The following is a 22,992-nucleotide window of genomic DNA, read 5'->3' as shown; positions in this document are numbered from 1 at the left end:
AATGTAATCATTAAAAGGAGCTCTGTCATCACTCCAAAATGAGGGTCACCACTTTATGGGTTGCAGCCTACTTCTCTGAAGGTCTAAGTGGGTCAAGGTCAGTCCCAGCCACCTTTTATTTTCTCCTTTGGAATCACAGTATCACCCATCCATGCTCCACAGAACATTAATGCCCAATTATAGCTCCCCTTGCCGTGTGTTTAAATGATGGGGGAACATCTAAGAAGCTGTGCTTTAGGGTGCTTCAGAGAGGTGTGATCCCTTGAATTCCTAGGCAATGAAGTAATGTGTTAAACAGGGAATCCTGCTCTGAATAATCTGCATTTTACTTGGGACATGAAATTATTTATATTAATAGAAATATATGTGGTGTTTTTGTTTGGGTTTTGGGGTGTTTTTTTTCAGCTTTAAATGTGTGTCTGCAAGATTTCTGTTTCTTCAAATTTTTGCTGTTTAAATACCGTCCCATCCATCCAAATGAAAGGCTATCAGCCAATTACCCAAATGCTGTCCTGAGACAACCAGATTCTCAATGTAGAATTTGAGGTTCTTATGTAGCAGAACAGTCTCTCTGGGGATGTCAGTTTACAATTAACTGTTTTTACACCATTATTCCGCAAAAGCCTGTGGTTTCAGAGGCTCTCAGCTGATATTTGGGATTTGTAAAAGCCCATGTCCCTTGCTGCACTGCATCTTTTTTACCAACTCAGTCTGATTAAAGCTTTCATGTGCTTATATTTATACATTTACAATATTTTGAAATACCTGTGTCATGGGGTGACTTTACCTTTAAGATAGCTTTGGGAGCTAAGGAAGTTGAAGCTGCTGGTGGCTGATGAGAGTCTTTTCCCCTGACCAATTATTGGTCATTTCTAAGAACTGACAGTAGTTTTGACCATTGAAAAGTGAGATCAACTTGTGAACACCACCTTAAGATGTAAAGCCAGGGCTCTCTTGCGCTCTTTGGTTTCCGGCCTCTGACAAGCTAACAAGGCTCTGTCTCGGCCTCCTCCCCTCCCCCTCCAGGCCGGACAAGGCCGCAGGAGGTGGGTGGGGGGGAGGCGGGGAAGAGAAATGGAGCTGGCTAGACTGGGTTAGTTTGTAGTTTCTGCTGCTGGACTGAAACCTGACACCATGAACACCTGCAGCTTTTCTAAGACTTTAATTCTTTTACTACCTGGGTAAAATGTACAGATTACTCTTTTTTCCCAGAGAGACAGAGAGAGAGAGACAATCAACATGAAGAAGACAGTGAAGAAAAGAGATAAGTTTTTGATGGGGAAGAGAGAATAAGGAGATGCTTTATAAGCTGAAATATTTTTCTGTTAAAGCTATGGAGATGGACAATAGTGTTCTGAAAAAAACCTCCTTTAATTCATGACAGAGTATATTGGGAGGAATGGAGTGTTCAAAGTGTGGATTTTGAGCAAAAAGTAGAGTAATTGTGATACAGTGAGGTGCTGGAACAGAGTGAAGCGAAGATTTGAGGCCTTGAGGGCAATGAGAAAACTGTTTTCCAGCGAAGCTCACAGAGACAGATGAAAAGGACTTTTGCCTTTGAATAACTCATCCTTAAAAAATGACATCCCTAGACTCATGGCCCATACAGACCTCAGAGTGATGTGAAATGGGAAGAGTAAACTGATGACAAGATTTCCAGGCAGCTGGCATCAGAGAAATAGAAAACTATAACAGAAATAGTTTTCTCGTGAGAAACTCCATAGATTAGCAGAAGAAGACTTCTGTTTCTCTACAAAGGCTGATGAAAAGACTCTAGCAGGAATTGGGACTGTTTTAAACACCAAAGTTCCAAAGGTTTTTGTCTCTATGTCATCACGTGTACAAGGGAATGGTTGAGTAGTGGGAGATAAAAGAGTTTTCTGGAGGTTTATTCTGGTGTTCTTATTCCTGTAGTTTTGTTAATAAACTTTCTTTATTCCTTTTAAGTTTTAAGCCTGTTTTGCTCTTGTTCTAATCCATATCTCACAAAAAGAAATAAGTAAGTTTTTCTAGTAATTTTTTTAGTTACTGCTTTAAAACCACAACATCTATTTGGTGCGTTGGCCGGGAAATCGAAATTAGCAAATCTAAACCACTACAACCTGCAACAAAATTCAAGCATCCTCTGGATGAGAAGAATGGCATGTGACCTTTATATACAAACCTTGGATAAGTGTTTTTTAAACTCCATGAAGTAATAATTCTCAGTCACTTCATGGTGATATAGTCTAAGCGAAAGCCCTGCCAGATACTGTGCATGGTTCACAAAACACTTCTCGTCTATATAAAGAAAATTTGGGGTAGTTCTTTTTCTTTTTGTTTTTTAAACCAAATGGGATTATAACCATGTGTTCCTAGCGTTTTCTTATTTCCTTTTACTGATCCATATTACACATCTAGCACTGTTCCCATATGCTATTAAATTTCAGGTAGGAAGGAGGGGTAGCAGTGGATAAAGTATGAGATCCCTGACACAATGCTTAACATCTGCTCAGATAAAACCAACAGCATCCCAAGATGCACATACACATTTATCAGCCACGGGATTTGGAAACTGGCCTTGCTCCAGCTGGAGAAGCCTCATTTGGAAGACTGCTTGCAGTTCTTCACACTCTGGAATGGCTCACACATCAAAAGGGAGAGTAAAGCATATGGGCATGAGAGAAAGGGACCAGGAGATAGTGGATCTTGGGAAAAGCAGGAGAAAGTGCAGGAGCTTGATGTCTCCTGAGGAAGTGGAACATGCAGGAGAATCTCAATGAAGTGACACCAAGTGTGCAGAAGCCTGAATGAGTGGCTGTGGAGCTGGAATGAGTCAGTTAAATGAGGAAGCAAAGAATTCTGACAGCATTTCCTTACAAGACAGTGAATATAGTGTGAGAGCTTAAGCTGTTAACACAATTGTAAAAGTAGGGTCTTGCGTTCGGAAGATATCGGGAATGTAACGGAAAGTTAGTAACGCCCCCCTCCGTTAGTATGGTAATGCCTTCTGCAATTAGCCAATAGCACCTAGCTGTGATGAAAGCAGATGGGAGTAACACAGTGACCCTAGGTTATAAAATGTCAAATTCTCCAGCAATAAACACCATTTTTCGCCATCCATCACATTGATGTCTTGTGGGTAATAGTCTGAGTGGCCTGGGCTTTGGTCACCATGCTGGCTCCTGAACCAGGGTGTCTGCCTTGCTTAAAAGACAACATTTGGTGCCGGAAATCCGGGAGAATTCAAAAAGTGGGATTCAAACCCAGAAAGCGAGGGTTGCCTGGAATACAGGAACAGCGGTCAGGACCAGCTGGACCAGTCCTGGCGAGGCAGACGTCCCTGTGAAGATGGAATCATTGATAAAGGTCAGATTGCAATTAAGTCATAAACCTAATTCTTTTACTCTTGCTATTGCAAGGCTTTTGTATATTGGGGTCATAAATCAGCTAGTAAAGTTTATCCACCCGAAGAGACCTGGAGAGCGGCAAGAAACTGTCTATTGGCCACCCTGAAATTTGGGGTCAGAGCGGCCACTCAGATTTCACAGCCCGCAGATGGGAGAGGCTCAGCTGAGCCAAAGGGGACACAAGAGGGCGACACGTCCCCTCAATCCCCAAATCCTTATCTGCTCTCAGAGAGACAACAGAGAGCAGGAGATTTTTGGAGAAAGTTAACAGAAAAAACCAGGGGTACCATGGGAAAAGCCCGGAGGGAAACATCCTCCCTGGTGCCTAAAAATGGTGCTGAGCAAAAGGACACAGGGCAGGAAAGAAATATCCTTAGTGAAAACAAAGAACAAGCACTGGCATTGAGAGATGAACACAGTCGGGAGGTTGGGAAAGATAAGGAATGTGAAGAAGAGAGATGCGAGGGAAGTGTACGGAGGGAGAACGATAGGAGTGTAAGAGAGGGGGCAGAGAGGGGGAGCAGAGGGAGGAACAAAAGGCAGAGTGAAGGGCGGAGTGAAAGGTGGGGAGAACCCAGGATGAAGGGAACAGCCCACCCACAGGGGTGGTAGGTGGGGCCAGAACCCAACAAAGAGGCACAGGAAACAGGAAATGGCCAACTAGTCGAGTTCTGACTCCAACAGAGACCCTAACGAAGGCAAATGGTCGAAGGCTGAGTCCTTAGAAGAGGAAACAATAAAGATAAACAAGAATACCCACCTCCACATTAAAAAAGAACTGAGAGAAGATACTCACAGACTGGGGACAGAAAAAATCTGCATATGCCAGCTGGGTCCCTTCAGCTGTGCTAGCACTCCTAGTCCAGGTAATAGAGGGGAGACAGAGAGTTCACTCACCAATAAATCCTAAACTGCAAGGCTCCAGCCTGCAACAGCTGGTAAGCACAGACGAGGTAATGATTACCCTATGTGTATCAGTTTATAACTTCAGTGTTTCTAACAATTTTTGTGGCAAGTTGTGATTGTTCCCAGGGTCCTGTACCACCTGGATGGAGAGTTGAGCCTGCAAGCAGAGAGACTCACCCGACCTCAGAAAAAGAACTGGTGACAGCTGTGACCATAGCGATGCTGCTTAGCCTGAGAGCAACTGGTGCTGGCACAGGTGTCTCTGTCATCGTGACCCAAGAACAGAGACTGACTCAGCTACAAATGACAATTGATAAAGACTTGCAGATAATTGAAAAACCGTGTGTTTTAAATAGGCTTGTATCTTTTCTCAAGAGCTGCCTAGAAAGAGTCAACATACTGTTTGTAGAAAGACAGTAGATGCTCTAAAAATAACACTTAGTCATGACATGTGCCTTATGTTTGTTAATGAAAAACTGCAGTATCTATTTTATAAGTTTTTAGCCTTTTAGTTAAGTATAGTATATCCTATATTTTAATCAAGTTTATAATATCTACTTTTAAAACTTTTTATAATATAGATAAGTTAGGCAAAATGTTTAGAGATATATATAGAAAATAACATTAGAACTTTTTAAGACTAATATACCTTATATTCTAGCAAATTAGTTATGCATAGAGAGAAAGAAATATGTAGAAGTAGGGTCTTCATCATCAGCAGAAAGGCTATTTAGAAAGTCTGACAGTTGGCAGGAGGGCATAGACATTAGTAAAGAAACAGAACAAAAGCAGGTAAATCAAAGAGTGTATTGTGTTTTCCCCTGCTCCATTAAAATTCCCTTCCTGCTAGGGCAGCATTCAGCCCCTGAGAGGGCAGGACATGTGGTACGCCACAGCAAAGACAGCTGGAGATCCACCAGGAACAGAGTTTGAATTTTAGAAGCCTTTAGTAGTTCAGGCTCCAGTTACGGTATCAAAGCTGCTTCCAAGTGGCCCAGGACTGATATCACTCCATGGATCAGGTGATCATGGAAAAGAAGCCTTTTCCTCCAGCACTGGCCTTCAGCAGGGCGTGGGCACCCTTCGGTGCACTCCACTGTGTGCCACAACACATCCCGTAGGGGAGAAGTTCTGCTGGAGTCAGGGAATAAACAAACATATGGATGGATGGATGGATGGATGGATGGATGGATGGATGGATGGATGGATGGATGGCAGTTCAGATCTGAGTATGCAAAAGGAGGTTGCTAAGGGGATCCTTAGCAACAAAATCTCCCATCTCAGTCTTGGGATACTACTTTGTTCCCACAGCAATTCCCACAGAAACAGCTGCTGAAGAGACAATATACTTCTGTAAATCCCCTCTTTAAAAAGAGAGTGTAGTGTCACACAACTTGTCTGAAAGGGAATCAATACAGACTTTCTCACGAACCTACTGAATATGAAGCAGGACTCTAACAAGAGGGGATGGTGCTATGGATTTTATTCAAATTCTGATTCCAGCTGTTCTTTTCCTTACACAGTTGTCTGCACAGCCATTTTTTCATCTCCTTATTTTTAAAATAGTGACTTTTGACTGAAATGTCCCATGTGGGTACATGCAGCATTGAGATTAAACAGCTCCCTGGGTTTATGCAGAGACAGAGGAACAACTTGTTGTCTCTGCTTGGGCCTAACAAAACAGACAGAATCTCACTGTCCCAGAGGGCACAGCTCCAGTTTGACACTGATCACAAACAGCTTTCTGCTCCTAATGCATTATCCAAATAAAACAAATCCCATCCCAGCTGTGCAACAGCACAGACAGAAATGAGGAACTTCGTTTCTACCACCATAACCAGGTGGATGGAGTGGATAATGAGATCAGAATGTACAGTGGGGAGGAGTGAACTGGCTGCCAGGGTCATTTTTGTTTGTGCAGCTGAGAAATGGGCTTTCCCAAGAAATCAGGCAGAGCATTTTATTTCAATACTTACTAGAACTGTTAATTATTTTCCCTTGCTGACCACTGTGTTAGATCTGTGCTCATTGCTGATAAAGAGCACGCAGTTTGTGGTGGACTTAATTCATCTCAGCTAGTTCTCCTCCACAGAAGAGTTTTCTGCACTGAGGGAAGCTGTCTCCATTTCCTGTCTAAGCAAATCTGACACATTATGATTTTGGCAAAAGCAAAATCTCCTCCCAGTGCAGAAGTTTTTCTTCTGACCTCAAGATCACTGACTTTTCTTTTTCCTACTTGGAAACAGTTTTCTTGTTTCAAGTCTGACAGGATTTTGGAAGCTATTTGGAGGAATTATTTATTTGATTAAGTAACTTTTTTCTTTTTTTTTTTTTTACCATCCCAATTTCTAGAGCTTTTTGCTAGAGATCCCCATTTTGGGGGGTTCAGCTCCCAGACTGAAGCAGAAGGATAAGGCAAGCACAGCTTCCTCTAACCCTGGGAACTTCAGAATTTTGGTCAGCTCAGGGGAAGTTTCCTCTAGGAAATCATGAAGTGAATCTCTGTCTCTTATCAGTCTCTTTGTGTAAAAGTGAAGACCTGAGGATTTTTTTTATCATCTCACAAACAGGTAACTAAAAAATATAAGCAGTTTCTGTTAGAGCTATTGAATGCAGTATCTGACAGACATGAGGTGACTGCAGCTCCCTGTTTCCACATCCAACTAGTAGTGAGGCTGAAGGTGTACCCCCAATGATTTATCTTCTTTCAAATTTTGTATATACAAAATAATTTCTTGACTAATTCAAAACATGAAAAATATGATGGTGATTATGTATTTGTTTGATTCATCTGAGAATTACAAAAAAAAGAGGAGCAATAGAAGGCCAGTGTAAATTGAAAATGAGAGCAGGAGAAAGAATGAGGCACAGTGAGGCTTGAGACAAAAGTTGAATGTGTAGTAATTAGTAACAAAGGTTTTCATGGTTTCTGGGGATGTTTGTTCTGATAAGGAATTTAAAGGCATCTTCATTAACTAATGGGCTATTTCTCCAGCCTCACTGGTCCAAGTTTTCAATCTGTGACAATTCTCCTTTCCTGCACAAGGTGTTTTTGATGGCTGCTCACAGTGTGATTGCAGTGTGAATGCAGTGCCTGCATTTATGCCTATCTGAATGCTAAGCCAGTTTTAATAGCTACCTGATTAGGTTCTCATCAAGAACAAAGCCTGTGTTTTTATATCCAAAATGTCATGTGTTTCTCATAGCAATTCCAGCCTGTTAGCCAGGCTGCATTTCTTCCACAGGTATTTGCAGGCATTCAGCCCAAATCACTGTTTCTTTTTACTTCCACAGAGAAGCCCTGACCATTTTGGCAGTTCAGATCAAGCCCTATCAGCCATGAAAATGCCAGGGCATAGATTTCAGTTTTCTCTTTCCAAGAGATATCTGGTTTGACCATGTTAAAAATTTAGTGTGTTAAGAAGCTACAGGAAACCTGTGGTTTTCAGAAGGTTGGCATTGAAAATTTTGCTTGTCATTTCATGCTGATTACCTTCTTCAGTGTACAGAGCCAGGGCTCATCAAATGAAGAATTTCTGAAATGGTTAATATTGACCTTTTGGGTTTTTTTCCCTAAAAAACATAATGAAAAAACCAACCTTCAGTGTAGTCTCCATGATCAGCTGTGGTTGTGCATGTGAGAAGACAATGCAGTTAATCATTCTTTGAGCCATTCTTTTGCTAGAAAAAGGTAAATTAAAAAGGAAAAACCATTGTAGTGAACTAAATGACTTCTTTAGGGAAGAGTAATAATAAAAACAATTACATGTTTTATAAGAGACATCTGGTTATTGTTTATTTACACTAGGTTTTCTGATGTGGTCACTTTGCAGTGTTCACAGAGTCAGAGCCAGACCCACATTGCACTTTTGCATGAGGGGGCTGAAATGGCAATTTAAAAAGAGAGTCACATCTACATTGTGAGGTATTCTGCCTTTTAATTTCCTCTACTCACATGTAATAATAAAAATTATTTTTAACGTGCAAATAACTTCAGTAGTTAAAAAGAAATTAGGGCTTCTAAGGGAAGATTTCATTATACAATTAAAAGAAAACTACACCACATTGTAGGGCACATAAATGTATTCGACAAGCTAAAGGCTGAAGGAAATTATGCCATGCTGATTGGATTTTATTTTTCCTTTATGCATTTCTAGAAGCTGTATGGAAGGAAAATAATGTATGGGGAGGAAAAAAAAAATGCATGCCTGTGGTTAAAATAAACTAATTGGAAGAGAAGAATCCTAATTGAAATTGCATCTGTGTACCAAAGGAAAATTTCTATATGCTATGAAACCTATGGTTAAAAATACCTTGCACCTGAAAATGTATGAGCTGGATCCTGAGCCAGACAGCTGAAGTCAGCAAGATTAGAAAGAAAGAAACTGGTGAGTACAAACACAAACCTCTCATTTTTCCTCCAAAACCCCAGTGATCAGGAGAACAGAGTTTTAAGCACTGAGAAACAAACATTTTAAGAATTGGAATTTGCTTTAAGAATTGATATTTTCTGCAAGAAATGCTTTTTGTATTCATGAAGACCTTGTATAATATTTATCACATTTTGGTTTTAATTTTCACTCTTATTGGGATGAAGGTAGTAGCTGTGTCCAAAGGAATACATTGAATACGAAGTGAAATCTGCCCTTGTCAATTCAAGTTGTTGACAAGAAAAAAAATAAATTCCAGTTTTCTGCTTTAGAAAATGACACTGAAAAAGCTGAGGGTTCCCAACAGTGGGGGGAATTCTTAATTAAATCATGGGGATGAATCCCTCAAGAAAATTCACAGAGCAATTTCTATAAAGAGGAAACAAATAAATGTCAATGATTTGTTTTCATATGAAACAACATTGTTAGTGTAAATCAATTATCTGAAGTGTTCATTGAGACTGTGGTAGCAATGAGGACCGAGTTATCAGACCAGGCTGATGCTCAGAGCTGTCTAAAAACAATTCAGAAATCACCTGGCTATGGTGTCACCCTAAACTGTTGCCTGTTCCACTTCCTCAAAGAGGTACTTCAGTAACCCAGTTCTACTGGAAAAAAAGAGCTGGCAGAAGACACAACACAAAGTCATGAGTTCAGACTGTCATGGAAAATCACCCTTTAAATTTTTATGCACAATTATTGTTGATGGAGGCTTAGGTGAATCCAGTTGGAGCAGAGGAAAAGTGTTTTGTAGATGATTTGGCTGCCACAGGGAGTTGGTGGAGAAGGCTGAACATGTTCAGTGAACCCAGAGGAGAGAAACAACCACCCACAGTTCAGGAAAGGGCTGTGAGGGCAGTGGGTGGGCTGCCAGCTCCTTTGGGTGCAGAGGATGCAGTGACCAGCTCTAGTGCAACCTCATTCTGCTGCTCGTGTCACATTGACCTAGTGGCACAACTGATGCCAACTTCAGAGTCTCCTCCACCTACACCTAAATTCAGAAAAGAGAAAAAAATGTTCTCTCTAACAAAGCTTTTGTCTTCCTTCCCTTCCCTGTAATTTCATTTTCAGCCATTCACAATCTGGTCTTAAAGGACTTTCTTTTGTAGTTTTATTGGATTTCCATATAAATCAGTGGCTAATTAATATCTGCAAAACAGTAGTAAATGCCAGGCAACATTGATTTTGAGGAGAGGGATAAACCCCTCTGTTAATGGTCAGATCTCTTGCATCATGGTGATTGTAATAGTTCTCAATTTTTGTCCTTTTATGCCTTTAGAGTTCCCAGAGCTCCAGTCAGATGTAAAGATTAACTATGCATGCAGCCATGAACTGAAACATTCGTTTTTATCTCTTTTCTCCATTTACAGGGGAGTTTGTGCTGAATTCTGGCCAAATTAGCCCAAATGACCCCCTCATATGTCCCACAGGTGGGTGTTCTGCAGCTCCTCCTCCTCCTCTTCCTGTGCCACTACAGTGAATAAACCTTGCCTTTGCAGACCATGAATGTACACAGTAAGGGCTCAATGATATATTCAAAATCCTGTATTTCTGTGACCAAAAACCCCAGCAAAAACCAGCCATTTGGATTTTCTTAGCTAGGGAAGTTTTGTTTCATAAATTCTCAAAACACATGAAGTCATCAGCCATTTCTGAACATGTAAGCAGAAATACACTTGCAGATGTTCTCCTGTTAAAAGTTAAACAGTCCATTTAGGCAAGCAGTAGAAAGATACATAAAGGGAACAACTTGACAGCTTCTGTTTTTCCATGTGCTGGAGGTGTAAGGCTCAGATACCTCTGCTTTGGGCATCATTCTCTGGAACAGGGCTTCATTTTTTTTCCAGTGCAGCATGACACTGTCTAATTAGTCATCATTACTGTATGAAATGACATGAGAAGACAAAGCCCTGTAGGGGAAAAGGTGTGCCCAGAAGGGGTTAAATTGTCATTTCACATGAAGGAAATGGATGCATAACAGTATTGACACAGTGAACTTCTTGACATAATGGCTTTGAAGTGATGCAGTGTGCCATCATCTCATTCCTCCAGTGAGAGGCACTAAACCCTGTCAAATTCATCAAATTGCACAACAAAATTCATATTAGTATGTCTGACAAAGCAATCCCTTGGCCATGAAAATGCAATAAAATCCCTAAAGTTGGTTTTGAGCTTGATGGACATCATTGCAACGTCATTTCTGGTATCGCCCTTCTGTGCCTTTCTCAGGAAACATGAACTTGTGGTCCTTGGGACTGACTCATTGCTTTTGTTAATGTTTGTAGAAGTTTCTCTATGGGCAAAAAAGGTTCAAACATAGAATACTGAACCAGCTTGAAATAAAAGCGCCATGTACTGCAATAAATGGCAGATTTATAATACCCACTGAGATACTCCTTTTAATCCAGCACTTTATTAATCAGTTTTATTCTTTACTTGTTATGTGGAATTAGGATAGAATAGGATTCATGCCAAAGCCTAAGTCAGTCAGTTACCATGTTTTGTGTGATGGAAAGATAAACTCTCTTTTTTGAAGAAAAGTGGATATCAATAGAACCAGCATTTCTACAGAGTATGCTGTATCAATTGACAATTTTCTGTTCAAATGAAAATAACTTACACCGATAAATTAATTTTCCTTGGACTCATTCAGATGAGGCTGTATTTATATTGTTGTATTTCTCTTTTCTGGCTGAGAGTCATGGCTTGGAAATTCAGGGAATGCATTCTAAAACAGATGCTTTGAAATTAAGACAAATCAGGTTGAACAGAGTTGCTGAAGACTGAGACCAAAACCAGCCACAAGTCTGTATTAAATATCAATTGCTTGAAATTGGCACAAATGTCTTTTCTAAGCCTTTTTGCTAGTTGAATAAGGGATTTGTCCAAGAAATCTCCCTCCTTTTCAGACCCACATAGCCACAACTTATCCTTCTGAAAGCTGCTGTAATCAAGGATTTAAACAGAAACTCTGCCTCTGATGAGATCCTAGGAGACCATCCACCTTCAGAGACAGTGGCAGGCTTTCCCAGCACTCCTGGGATTACTTTGGGTAATGTTTCCATGTCAGTCTCCAGTCCCAGACCCACAGAGCTGCCAGGTCCCATCACTATGGGACACTCCTGGGGTTTGGTGTCATCATCAGGGATGCCAGATTCCCATGTTCAGAGACCCCTTTGTGACACCAGTGGAAAATAACCACAGTTTTTCCACAGAAAAAAATTTCCAACACAAACAATATTATTGCAAATGTAACAGATAGAATCTGGAGACAAAGGAATCCATTTTAGGAAGTAAGAGGAGCAAGGATTTAGGGAGGCGAGTCTGCAACAGGAACTCATCCATCACAAACTCACCAGAGTGCCAGTGGCCTTTCAGGTTTTTACACAATTTGCACTCGTTCTTTCCAAAAGTAGCTGTATTTTTTCCATCTACTAGATGTATCCCATTCTGCTCTGAGAGTTCTGATTTTGCATTATTCTGCTCTCCTACATTTCTGACCATTCACAGCACACACTGCTGCAATGACCACACCAGCCCAGGGTCTCTGCATGTCTGCCAGGGAGCACTGCTCTGCCTCTTGACACATTTTCATCAGTGACCCTGCTCCTCCTCATGAGGACTATAATGCAGTCGAGACAGGCTGATCAAAAATGTTACCATTCTTCCCAAACAGACTCCTGAAACGCGTTTTCTTCCGGAGCTGACTTACCCCAGAACCAAAGTCAGGACTTGAGATTTGTTGGGGGAGACACTAGAGTCAATGTTTCCACCTTGACCAAGCATTTGGTATCCTCTCTGTGTGATGTCATTTAGAATAACTAGTCAAAAATAATACATGTTTTTCTTTAATTTTTAATACAGTTACCTTATATAATTTCTTTTTTATTATTTTTTCTGTTGTGTTATTTTGTCACATGGCACAGTGTCACCTCATTTGAAAAATATTTTTTTTGCACAGTATGCTCTTGACAGACTCAAAATCTCAAAGGAGATGGGGGATATTTGTTAAATACTACTCACTCCTAATCCTAACTTGTAGAAATAAGGTCAGCTCCTGAACAGTCTCATTGGTGAACACTGAAAATTTTTTTGACTTTGTGCTTCACCTGTCTTGTTTCATTTTCTCTTTCCTTCTAAGCATGGAATATATCTCACATATCTGGAGCTCCTGTGAGGATGGAAAACTGGAAGTGTTACTATTTTTTCCTCTCTCTCCATATCTCTTTTGCACATCTTTAGCTATTATGAGTAGATTCAGTCTTTTGGTGGCAGGTTTTTCCGAATTTTATGAAAATGCTTCTCAAATGATTTAAAGAGCCATATATTACTCTTCATTTGCTTCCTAAACTTTTTGCTAACACCTGCAGGACTATGTATATATGTATGCATCTATGCATGCATCTATGCATAAAGAAGAGGTCATCAATAAACACAGCTGCTTAAAATATTCCAATTGCAAACCTTTTAGAAAAACTTTTTTAAAAAATAGTTAACTGACCACAAAAGATTTGCCTCCTGAGGCTCAAAGGAAGGCAATCCTCATAGTACAAAGGGTTTCCCCTGCACACATACACACAGGCATGCACATTGCCCTGCATATTTCAAGGTGTGAACTTCCATTTTCTGAAATTCCTGGGTGTGCTGACTATTGATTGTTTGTTTGGAAAAGGATTTTCTGTAAAAAAACCTCGTAGTGCTCATTTGGACATGGATGGTTAGGATGTCCAGCATTCAGATGTGAACCAAATGTGGGGGGAAAAAAATAGTGAGAGATTGCAGCACTGTGAGATGGATGTGGAATTTCACAGAAACAGACAGAAAAGTTTCCTTAAAAGTATTCTGGATGTATGTAACTGTACCCTACAAATAAGCAGGTGCTTTTACATAGGGCTCAGTTAAAGCTTTTTCTTTCCCAGTCCCACCAGCTCCCCTTGTGTTCCTTTTCTCTCCCCTGTGCAAGGTGGCATATTTCACAGCAAATAACCACTGTGATACATCAGAGGCCTTGGATGATTTTTTCCTTTTCTTTTCCTTTTGTGTTTTGTTTTGTTTTGCTGGTTTGTTTGGTGTGGGTTTGTTTGGTTACTCAAGCTTTTTTTCTTTTTCCCCTTTCCTTCTTTCACTGCAAATTCTGTGGCAACTTAATTGAGTGACATACACTATTAATTTCTGGCTTTTGGCCTTGCACTTCTATTTTACAGTTGTTATTGGTGTATATTTAGTCTAAACTTCACTCTGAGCTTTTGGAATCTCAGGGATAAACTTGTGCTCCATGGCAGTGTGTAGATATATGATGGTTAAATGAGGTACAAAGCAAAAATTGACACTTCCCCATCCTGCATGTGCACAAAGGACATGAATTGTATCTGCTAAGGGAGTCATTTCAGGGAGGCTCAGACATTTATAGGTTTCAGCTGTGAATTACCACACAAAATTTGCATAGGTTTCTCAGCTAAACATACTATAAAGTATTCTTTTTTGGCCTGCTGACCTTTAAACACATTTTCCAAAGGCAGGGGAAATGCTGATATGGTTATTTTGCTCCTCCAAATGCCCCAAATTTATCAATTGCCATGACTGCACATATTGATTAGGTCTTTCAGTTTCCAGTGTGTTCATACAGCCAAACAGACAGCAGGACTACATCAATCCATCAATCAGACCCTTTCCCACAGAAACTGTGGGTTTTTGCTTGAGAGCTCAGCAGAAAATTTGAACATAATTTTTGAGGAAGCAAACCCAGTGTGGCATGTCTCTGCTGTTTGTATTTCCCAGCCTGAGCTGGCCCCTGTGGCACCCCCAGGTGCCCACACATTTCTCACATCTGTGAGGAGGAATCTGCTGCCTCTGTGTCAGGGAGGGAGACTGGGACACCTCAGGTGTCCCAGTGCTGATCATGAAGCATGATAGAGATGTTTAGAGGCCAACCTGGATCTTTTGTGGGGTATCAACAGTACTAAACCCCCATCTTTTAGGCTTGATTTTGTGCACTTCACACATCATCACCACTGCACAATAAGCTGGTTACAGATATTTGATGACTTTGCCATAGAGAGAAAAACTATCCTAATGTAATTTTTGTCATGAAAGGCAGAGGGTTGCTTTCATTCTGGAAAAGAGGTGCAATCATTTAATGGTTTATTTTACAGCAGTAATTTCATGCTACTCTTTTTTTACAGCACTCCTCTGCTGGGGGGTGCTCTGTGTTTTTACTTAAAATGGTGATTTTGTTAGTGGTTTGTGTTGCACATTTTGTTGGTTGTTAATAATAATCATATCAGGAGAAAACAAAAGCCCTCCTCTATCTGTAGGTTCAGGAAACAAGAAAGATGACAGTGACACTAGTAATAATAAAAAATATATCTGTTCAAATATATGGCATGCTTTTCACATGTTAGGCTGCCTACAAATAACCTGTGTTCTTGGAAATCTCATAATTCATATTTTTGGAAGAAAAAATAAAAATACATCACTTGGTGTTGCTTAGCATCCATTCAGCAGAAGGGGCTGCACCTGCGAGGACAGGTAAATTTGGGATAATACAGCATGGGAGACTCTCTGTCTTTAAATCCAATAGGTTCTCACATACTACAGGCAACAGACATGTTCTAAGGAAACTTCAAGAAAAAATCTGGGATTACATCTGCTGGGGAAAATAAAGGTAATGTTCAGTTCCAAGTTTTGCATGAGTTATTTCCCACATTTTGAATTAAATGTCATTCACCTGCTTGTGTTTTTATTTAAAGTATTTATATTTTGCTATAGGTATGGGGTTTTTTTTTTCTCAGCAATTGAGTAGGAAAGGTTATCTACCTGCCCTGTGCTATTCCTGGAAGACCAAATGTGCTCAATTTAACAGAAAATGAGACTTCAGAAGTACTTGTACTAGTACAATACTTTTTCCAGGAGTTACAGATGTTCTTCCCATCATGGCCATCTCCAATTTCTGCCTCTTCTTGGCCCTTACTCCTCCTGGCTCCCAGCAGAGCTTTCCTACCTTCCTTCAGACCTGAGACAAACCTCCCAGGTCGGAACTCTCCATGGTTATGGATGATTGCTTTGCAGTTTTGAAATCTTGTGTTCTGAGTAGCTGATTTAGGTCAGTTTGTTTGTTTGGAAACTGCTGGAGAGCAGCACGTCAATCTGTTTAAAAAAAATAAAATTCCAAACCCAAGTTCACCACAGTTTTAATTTCAGAGCAGTTTAATTCCTGGAAACATTTACTGCTAGTTATTATTTGCAATGTATTCTTGATCAGTTAAAGACAGGTTACCCTGTTTTGCTCCCAAATTGGAAATTTTGCCTCTCTTGAAACTGTTGTATAATAAATAAAATATTACATGTGTCAATAATGGGAAAAAACACAACATGTTTCTGCCTAAATATTTTCCTAGCTGATTTTTTTTTCATTTAGACCACCTATTCCTACATATTTTTATGGAAAAAGAATAAACAACAAACACTTAAAAAAATAATATTTCCTATATGAGTAAAATCTACCATACATGGCAAAACTGGAAAGGCTCTATGATTTGAATGGAAAACATTGCTTGTTCAGTATTTAGCCATTTTTACTATTTTAAGAAGGGCATATGAAATCTGCTATTTATTTATAACTACAGACATGATGCAGAAAACATCAGAGCAGTACATTTATTAGATGTATTTCAATAAATTATGTAATTATTGGTTCTCTTTAATTCTGAAAATTACAATGCATCTGCTTTCCTCTCACACTCATTACACTTACAAAGTGGTGCATCTGCATCAGGCTTGAGAGTCAAGGACCTCAGCCTTGCTAAATATAATAATGAATGACAAGTCTTGAAAATACCATTTTTATTCATTTTCTCTAAGAGTTTCAGCATCTCAGTTCGTAACAACTGTGTAGGCCAGTCCTTCTCCATACTGCATTTTGCAAACTTTTCAATTTCTCTTGTCACTGGAGGGATGTTTCATATATCCCAGGGACAAATAAAACATTGTCTTTTTTTGCAGTTTTCCAACAGATGTCTAGCCTGGGGACCCTGGCTGGTGATAGGTACAGTTATACCTGCACAAGGTGCGGACATCTCAGTCCTGCTGAAGGCAGGTTTTGACTTCTGCAGCTGAAGGCAATATCTACATAGCAAACTGTTTTAGCAGAGAGAAGGATTCAATGCAGATAAAATTTTCAATATTGGTCTTGAATGATGAGGGGTGAGAGCAATTAAACTATTGATACAAAGTTTAGGAGAACTGCACAGCAAAATATGAAAAATGTCATGGCCAACTATATCCATGAGGCTCCTTATTAAAAATTGTTTGAAGAAGCTTTTCCATTGCACCAGTAAGACATATTTTGAGATATTTTTCAACCATCCATCAGTCTGATTTATAATTTCAAATTATTTATGTCCTGCATGAAAAGCAGGTTTCAATTGCATCCTCAGTGCTCATGTCCTTCCTGACCACCAGGGCTTGGGATAAAATTTGCCCCTCACAGGTTTTCTTGCCCCAAGGCCAGTCTTTGAGACTTGTGCATCTTGTACTCAGGTTGTGATATGAGTCATTCCCCCCTATTGCCAGGGAAACACTGAGTTTGTGGATGCAATAAAAGTCTGGTCTGTAACAAGTAGGTATCTAGGAGAACTGGTGTGCGAAAAATACAGGCTGAATGACTTGAACCCTGCTGCACAAGCTTCCCCAGATGCTTACCGGGCCAGACCTCAGCCTGCACTGCCTCCTGCTTTCACAAAAGATAACCACATAAACCTTGCTCTAAAAAGGGAATTTTAGAGGTCCTTGTTGCTTAATCTTATGCAAAAAACTACTTTTCTTTATGCTTAATACAACATCACTGGCACATAACCTGTATCACAAAGACTACACAGGATCACAGCTGCTCCTTTCAGCATGTGCCAGCTCCAAGTGAAAGATTAGCAGATTATGTACACATGTTTTAGTTAAATTGGTGCTGTTAGGTGGCTTTGAAATGTGTTTGATGCTGGATTTGCTCTGGCTCAGGATTTTGTCAGCTGCCTGAGGGTGATGGTCTGGTGGTACTCTGAGGTTCCTGGTCCAAGACATGAAGAAAATTGCAGATATTTCAAAGAGATAGAAAAAATAGTTGGTACACACAGGACAAGGACAATGGTTTGACTTTTGTAATGCATGTATTAATAAAATGGTCATTTCCCTCTGCAGGGTCAAAAGAGCAGTTTAAAGAAATATGTGGTTTACTTCTCTGGAGAGACTGGATATTCATCAACCTGTTCAAACATAGCCCTGGACTCAAACCCAGTCATTCTGGTCTATGGGAGCTATGCTTGTGTCTCTAGCTTGGGGCAAATATGAGGTGGTTTGGCTTAGGTTGCTCCTCTTTTGATCACTTCTCTGTGACATGTGCCATCCTTTGCAAAATCCCAGAGGCTAATCCAGCCCATTTTCTCACCACACCTCAGCAATTCCTGGCCCCTTTCCTCCTTCCATTTCCACTTAACATGGCTACACCACCTGCAACAGGGGTGAGCCGCTCGCATCTGTTCTGAGTCATGATGTGTGGGCTGGAGTTTGGTATCATTCCAACAGATGTGATCCCTAAAAATCAGAGCCATTGGAGCACGTGTGGCATTTCAGAGTCCATGAATGTGGGAGGAAAATTCCTTCCATCTTGCACCAAGGACACTGCTCTTCTGCTAGCACTGAGGCTGGTGTTCATGGGCATGTGATGAGAAGAGAGAGACCAGAGAAGCCCTTTCATCCCTACCTGGCTTGTGCCTTGGTTTCACCCTGAAGCACCTGATTTAGCCTTTAGAAAGGGTTTAGGTTTTATAATCATGCTGAAATGATTCTTTCATGGGAGAAACATTTGAGTATTCTAATGAGGTGTGATGGACTCTTGCTTGTACTGCCCCATTGCTGGGATTTTTTTTGTTGCTTAACTCTTGTGTAAAGAATGAAAACTACATCAGTCAGTCACTGATGTTGCATACATTTTCCTTTAACAGTCTGTGTTTGCTGCCATAGTTTGTTGGACCACATGGCTTCACTGAGGAATTCCATGGCTTTTCCTTGGGTGGCTTCTCTTGGGGGCTTCTGGTCTTTTCCCCACTGATGAAGCAGGACTCCTTGTTTCACTGCTCCAAAGAAAGACAGTTTTTTCCTTAACAGAATTAATGCTGATTTATTTTTAGCAGGCTGGGAAGGCATTAAGCACTAAGCAGGCCCCTGAAGCATTTTTGCAGGGACTTACAGGACAGTGATTAATTTTCTGCATCTGCTGAGGCTGTCAGCAGCAGGGTCACCTGTTGTTTTGCATTGACTTGTCCTTTCATGACACTGCTAATCTAATTAGGTGTGATAAAAGATTAATATAATTTGCCATGTGGATTTACAATGAATATCACTCTTTCTGGATTTAAAAAAAACCAAACAAGCATTTTCTTGACCCTTTTCAGAAGATTTTACCTTTCTGTTTTCATTAACTGCGCTCTTTCTGGGACAATTAAGCACTTTTTTTTTTAATTTCTCTCTCAGTCATAGTAAGACCTTTCTTAATCATTTTCAGTTATGAAAGAAGTCTTATATGTCCATAAACTCATTTATTTCCTTACACAGCTATCACAGTAATAGTGCTACTTGGACAGAGAAAAGTGGCTGAGAGACCACAACACAAAGTTTGTTACTTGAAATCTTCTGCAGAAGTATTCTGATTTATATGATATTATAATCTCTGTGAGTTTTAATTAAATCTACTGAGCAGTATTGTTCTGTCAAAAAGGTGCCTTTTTACTGTGTATATTCTCCTTTGAGAACAGCTGTGCAGGGCTGTAGTGCCTGTCACCAGACAATTGTTTTAATTATACTCAGTTTTAATTATATTGGCTTTACAACTATATGGCTTTTGTGTTTCTGTAGTAATAGGTGTGTGAATCACACTCTGCATCTGGCAGACAGACAGATCTTTGTTTCCTTTATCTTGAAGGAGCAGTAAAATGTGTACACTGGCATTGAAACACAATTCCTCCTTCCATATTCCTTTGATTCCTGACAAATAAGTGAAGCATTTCTCAGTACTCTGAGAAATAATTTTAAACAAGCAAATAAAAGTGTCTGTACACATTTATTTAGCTATACTGTGGGAGGAGAGAGAGACAGGTGAGGTTCTTGCCACAAGATACTATCCCAAGGCTCCCAAATTAAAGGTTTATCTCTGCAGGTTTTGTATTTGTCACTAAATCAAGTGCTATATGAGTTGCTATGGATCCAGGACTGCCAAAATTACTACAAGGGTGTTTCAGAATAATTTGGTAGGAAAATAAATTTATATTGGTTTCTTCCCTTGGTGATTCATGATTCCTGCCTTCTAAGGAAAAAGAGGAAGTGCAGAAGAGACACTATTGTGCCTGTCAAAGGAAGATATTTAAAAATTATCAGTGATTATTTCCTTTTTCCCCAGGCCCTTCCAGAGGGACACAGCCTGTAATATCTCTAAACACCTGCTTGCTGCAGCCGAAACACAACAGGGCACCTTTAGAAATTTAAACCAGCTCCAGATGAGTCCCTGTGGCCTTGGTGACAGTGGAGTTGTAAGGTGCTGCTGTGCACAAAACACACCTAGAAGGGTTTGCATGACAGAACATCAGAACATTGATTTAGAAGCTGCAGGGGACATCTTCCCTTCAGTGAAAGGCAAGCTGAAAATGTGGCTTATTCTCATTTTGAGAGATACTCCCACTTCTCTTGCTCCTCTTTTCTTCAATCCATTTAGGGCCAGAGAAACTGAAGCTCATCTTCAGGGGCTGGGGACAAGCTCTCCTGTGCTTTGCACTTGTGTCACAGCAGCTCTCCACACTTTTCCTCCTCTGTATTCCATGGCACATTTCCATCCTCCTCCACAAAACTTATCAGTGGAAAAGGACATTTTGAGGTTTGTTTTGTTTTTAGTTAAGGGGGATAGCTCCTTCTTTGCATATGCACGCCAGCTCCACTCCTGTTTCACCAGCAAGGCAATCATTGAACTTTTGCTGCACTGAGTGCATTGCCTGCAGTTGGTGTGGAATTCCTAGCTCTGAGAACATTCTTGAACAACTTCAACAAAGACCCTGAAAGTGCTGCCCAAAACTGTATAAGACTTTTTAAAGCACAATAAGATTATAACTTCAGCCTCACTTGCTGCCTTGTCAGCTCTTTGCCATGCCAGGGCTGGAGGCAGAGGCAGAAGGAGAAGGTTTGCTGGCAGAGAGCAAGGAGGATGCAATCACAGAAAGCAGGTGTTTTTGGCAAGTGATCACAGTTTACTCACACAAAACACACTTGCATTGCAGTTTCACTGGAGTAAAAGCTTCTCCTGTTTCTGGCTCAGCTGGCATAAAAGTCTACTCTCCATTCTTGTAGTTTCTTGCAATATTAGGACTGGGCAAGACACCACTATCAGATTCATGTGAGCTCTGATGGGGTTGAGACTTAGCAGTACCAAACCACAGTGACATATGGGACAGTACCAAAATTTCCTCTTTTTCCCATGTTTTGGCCTTGTATTTTTCCATCCAGCTCAGCTACATCTTTACACCTGCTTCTCTTTCCCAGAGCTGGATCGATATTATGAACAATATCATTTTATCTTCTAAATTGCATCCACTTTCATAGACAGGAATTTTACAAAGAAATATCTAAACATATAGCCTTATTTTGCAGAAAGAAAGTATCTTTGGCACTTTTATTGTGGACCTTGTAGGCAGAAAATGACTGCAGAGGTGACCCTGTCTCTCAGACTGGAGTTAGGTTACTCCTGGGCCCTTCAATTTCCAAAAGGGAAGTCATCTGCTTAGTTTAAGTAAATGGCTCTCCACTGATGGGAAAACAAATTCTGTGGTTCAGAAGTAACTTCATTGGTTTTGCTTTTGGAAATACTTTGGAAGTACAGCACATATCTTGTGCCATGGCACAGGGATAAAAACTGGAGGTACCCTGCTTCTGCTCTCCCCTGGTACAGGGAGGGTGTGTGGAACCAGCAAATTCAAAAGATCATTGAAAAATTGAGACCCCAGCCAAGAATCCTGGATCCTAGAGCAAAACACAGGCCTGTGACTCATTGGGAGTCTAAAAATGAGGGTAGAATGTGTGGCTGCCCTATCTTTGGAAGTGTCTAAGGCCAAGCAGGGCTTGCGGCAACCTGGGATAGTGGAAGGTGTCCCTGCCCACGGCAGGGGTGGGACTGGATGAGTTTTAAGGTCCCTTCCAAACCTTAACGAATCCATGATTCCATGATTGTATGTGCCTTCTCCTGCATGCTCCCAATCGTTGTTACCACCAGTCTACCCCTGTGTGTTAGTGAAGTTTTTCTCCATTAAAACACAAAGAAGAGTTAAATGCATTTGTCTCTGAGTAAAGGACAAAATATTGATAAATGTTTTATTTATTGCAATTGATCTTTTACAACATAACAACCTAAAAAGTCTTCTGAGATATCCTCCACACTCTAGGTGTTCTCGGATTCAGAAACCACCATAAATAGGTGACTGAAAATCCTTTAATATTTAAAAAAATTAAGACCAAAAAAAAAGAGTGAGACCGCTAGCATGTTTCCAAAATAAAAATTCCTTTCACATGTGGAGACCATGGTGAAGGTGACAAGAACTCTCATTGAAAAATGCAACTGTGTTCATTCTTGACTCAAAGGCAACTAGAAAAACCTTTTTTATATTGTTGTATCATAGAAAAATCAAATGAAATCCACAAATGTGATAATAATAGTTGAATGTTGATTGCATGTGGGAATACTTGAATAACATAATATTTGAAATGAGCTGAATTTTGTCTACCAGTGCTCCCAGGGCTTCCAGCAGAGCTGCTGGCCCTTCACCTCATCCTCCTCCTCCACCTTGGGGGACCCCAAGACACCCCCACACACTTGGAACACACCAACCCCCTGTTCCCAAGCCCTCTCACAACCCCTCCCATCCCCAAGACCTTCTTCCACTCTGGATCACAACGAAAGAACTCGAATGCCTCCCACCTTTTGGCACATCACTCCCCCAGACAAGTCCCAGTCCCATGACATCCTCCTTGAAAATTACCTGCCACCAACTTTTCCAACATTTTTTCAAAAAAAATGCATCTACTACCCAAAAAAATTGACATATTCAGAGGGGAAAAAATGGGGAAAAAAAAATAAAAACCTTTATGTTTATTTTTGGAGATTTTATTTCAGAAGAATTCCCAGTGCATTTTCCTGGCCTCAAGGTGTTGTGAAAATACCTGGGAATTCTGCCAGGTCCTCC

At 40.4% G+C, this 22,992-nt stretch overlaps 1 long non-coding RNA gene across 1 annotated transcript; it reads left to right on the top strand.

Annotated features, from left to right (window-relative positions):
- Positions 1-5,610: 5,610 nt before the first annotated feature.
- On the top strand, positions 5,611-22,860 carry LOC107215769. Its single transcript, XR_001525241.3, has 4 exons — positions 5,611-6,865; positions 8,453-8,683; positions 10,096-10,155; positions 15,306-22,860. It is a non-coding gene; the product is annotated as an uncharacterized LOC107215769 (long non-coding RNA).
- The last annotated feature ends 132 nt before the right edge of the window (positions 22,861-22,992 follow it).

This window comes from Parus major, chromosome Z (assembly GCF_001522545.3).
Source record: "Parus major isolate Abel chromosome Z, Parus_major1.1, whole genome shotgun sequence".
In the NCBI taxonomy this organism is placed as follows: Eukaryota; Metazoa; Chordata; class Aves; order Passeriformes; family Paridae; genus Parus; species Parus major.
Note: the sequence above shows the minus strand (reverse complement) of the source record. Positions and strands in the feature narration are given on the sequence as shown.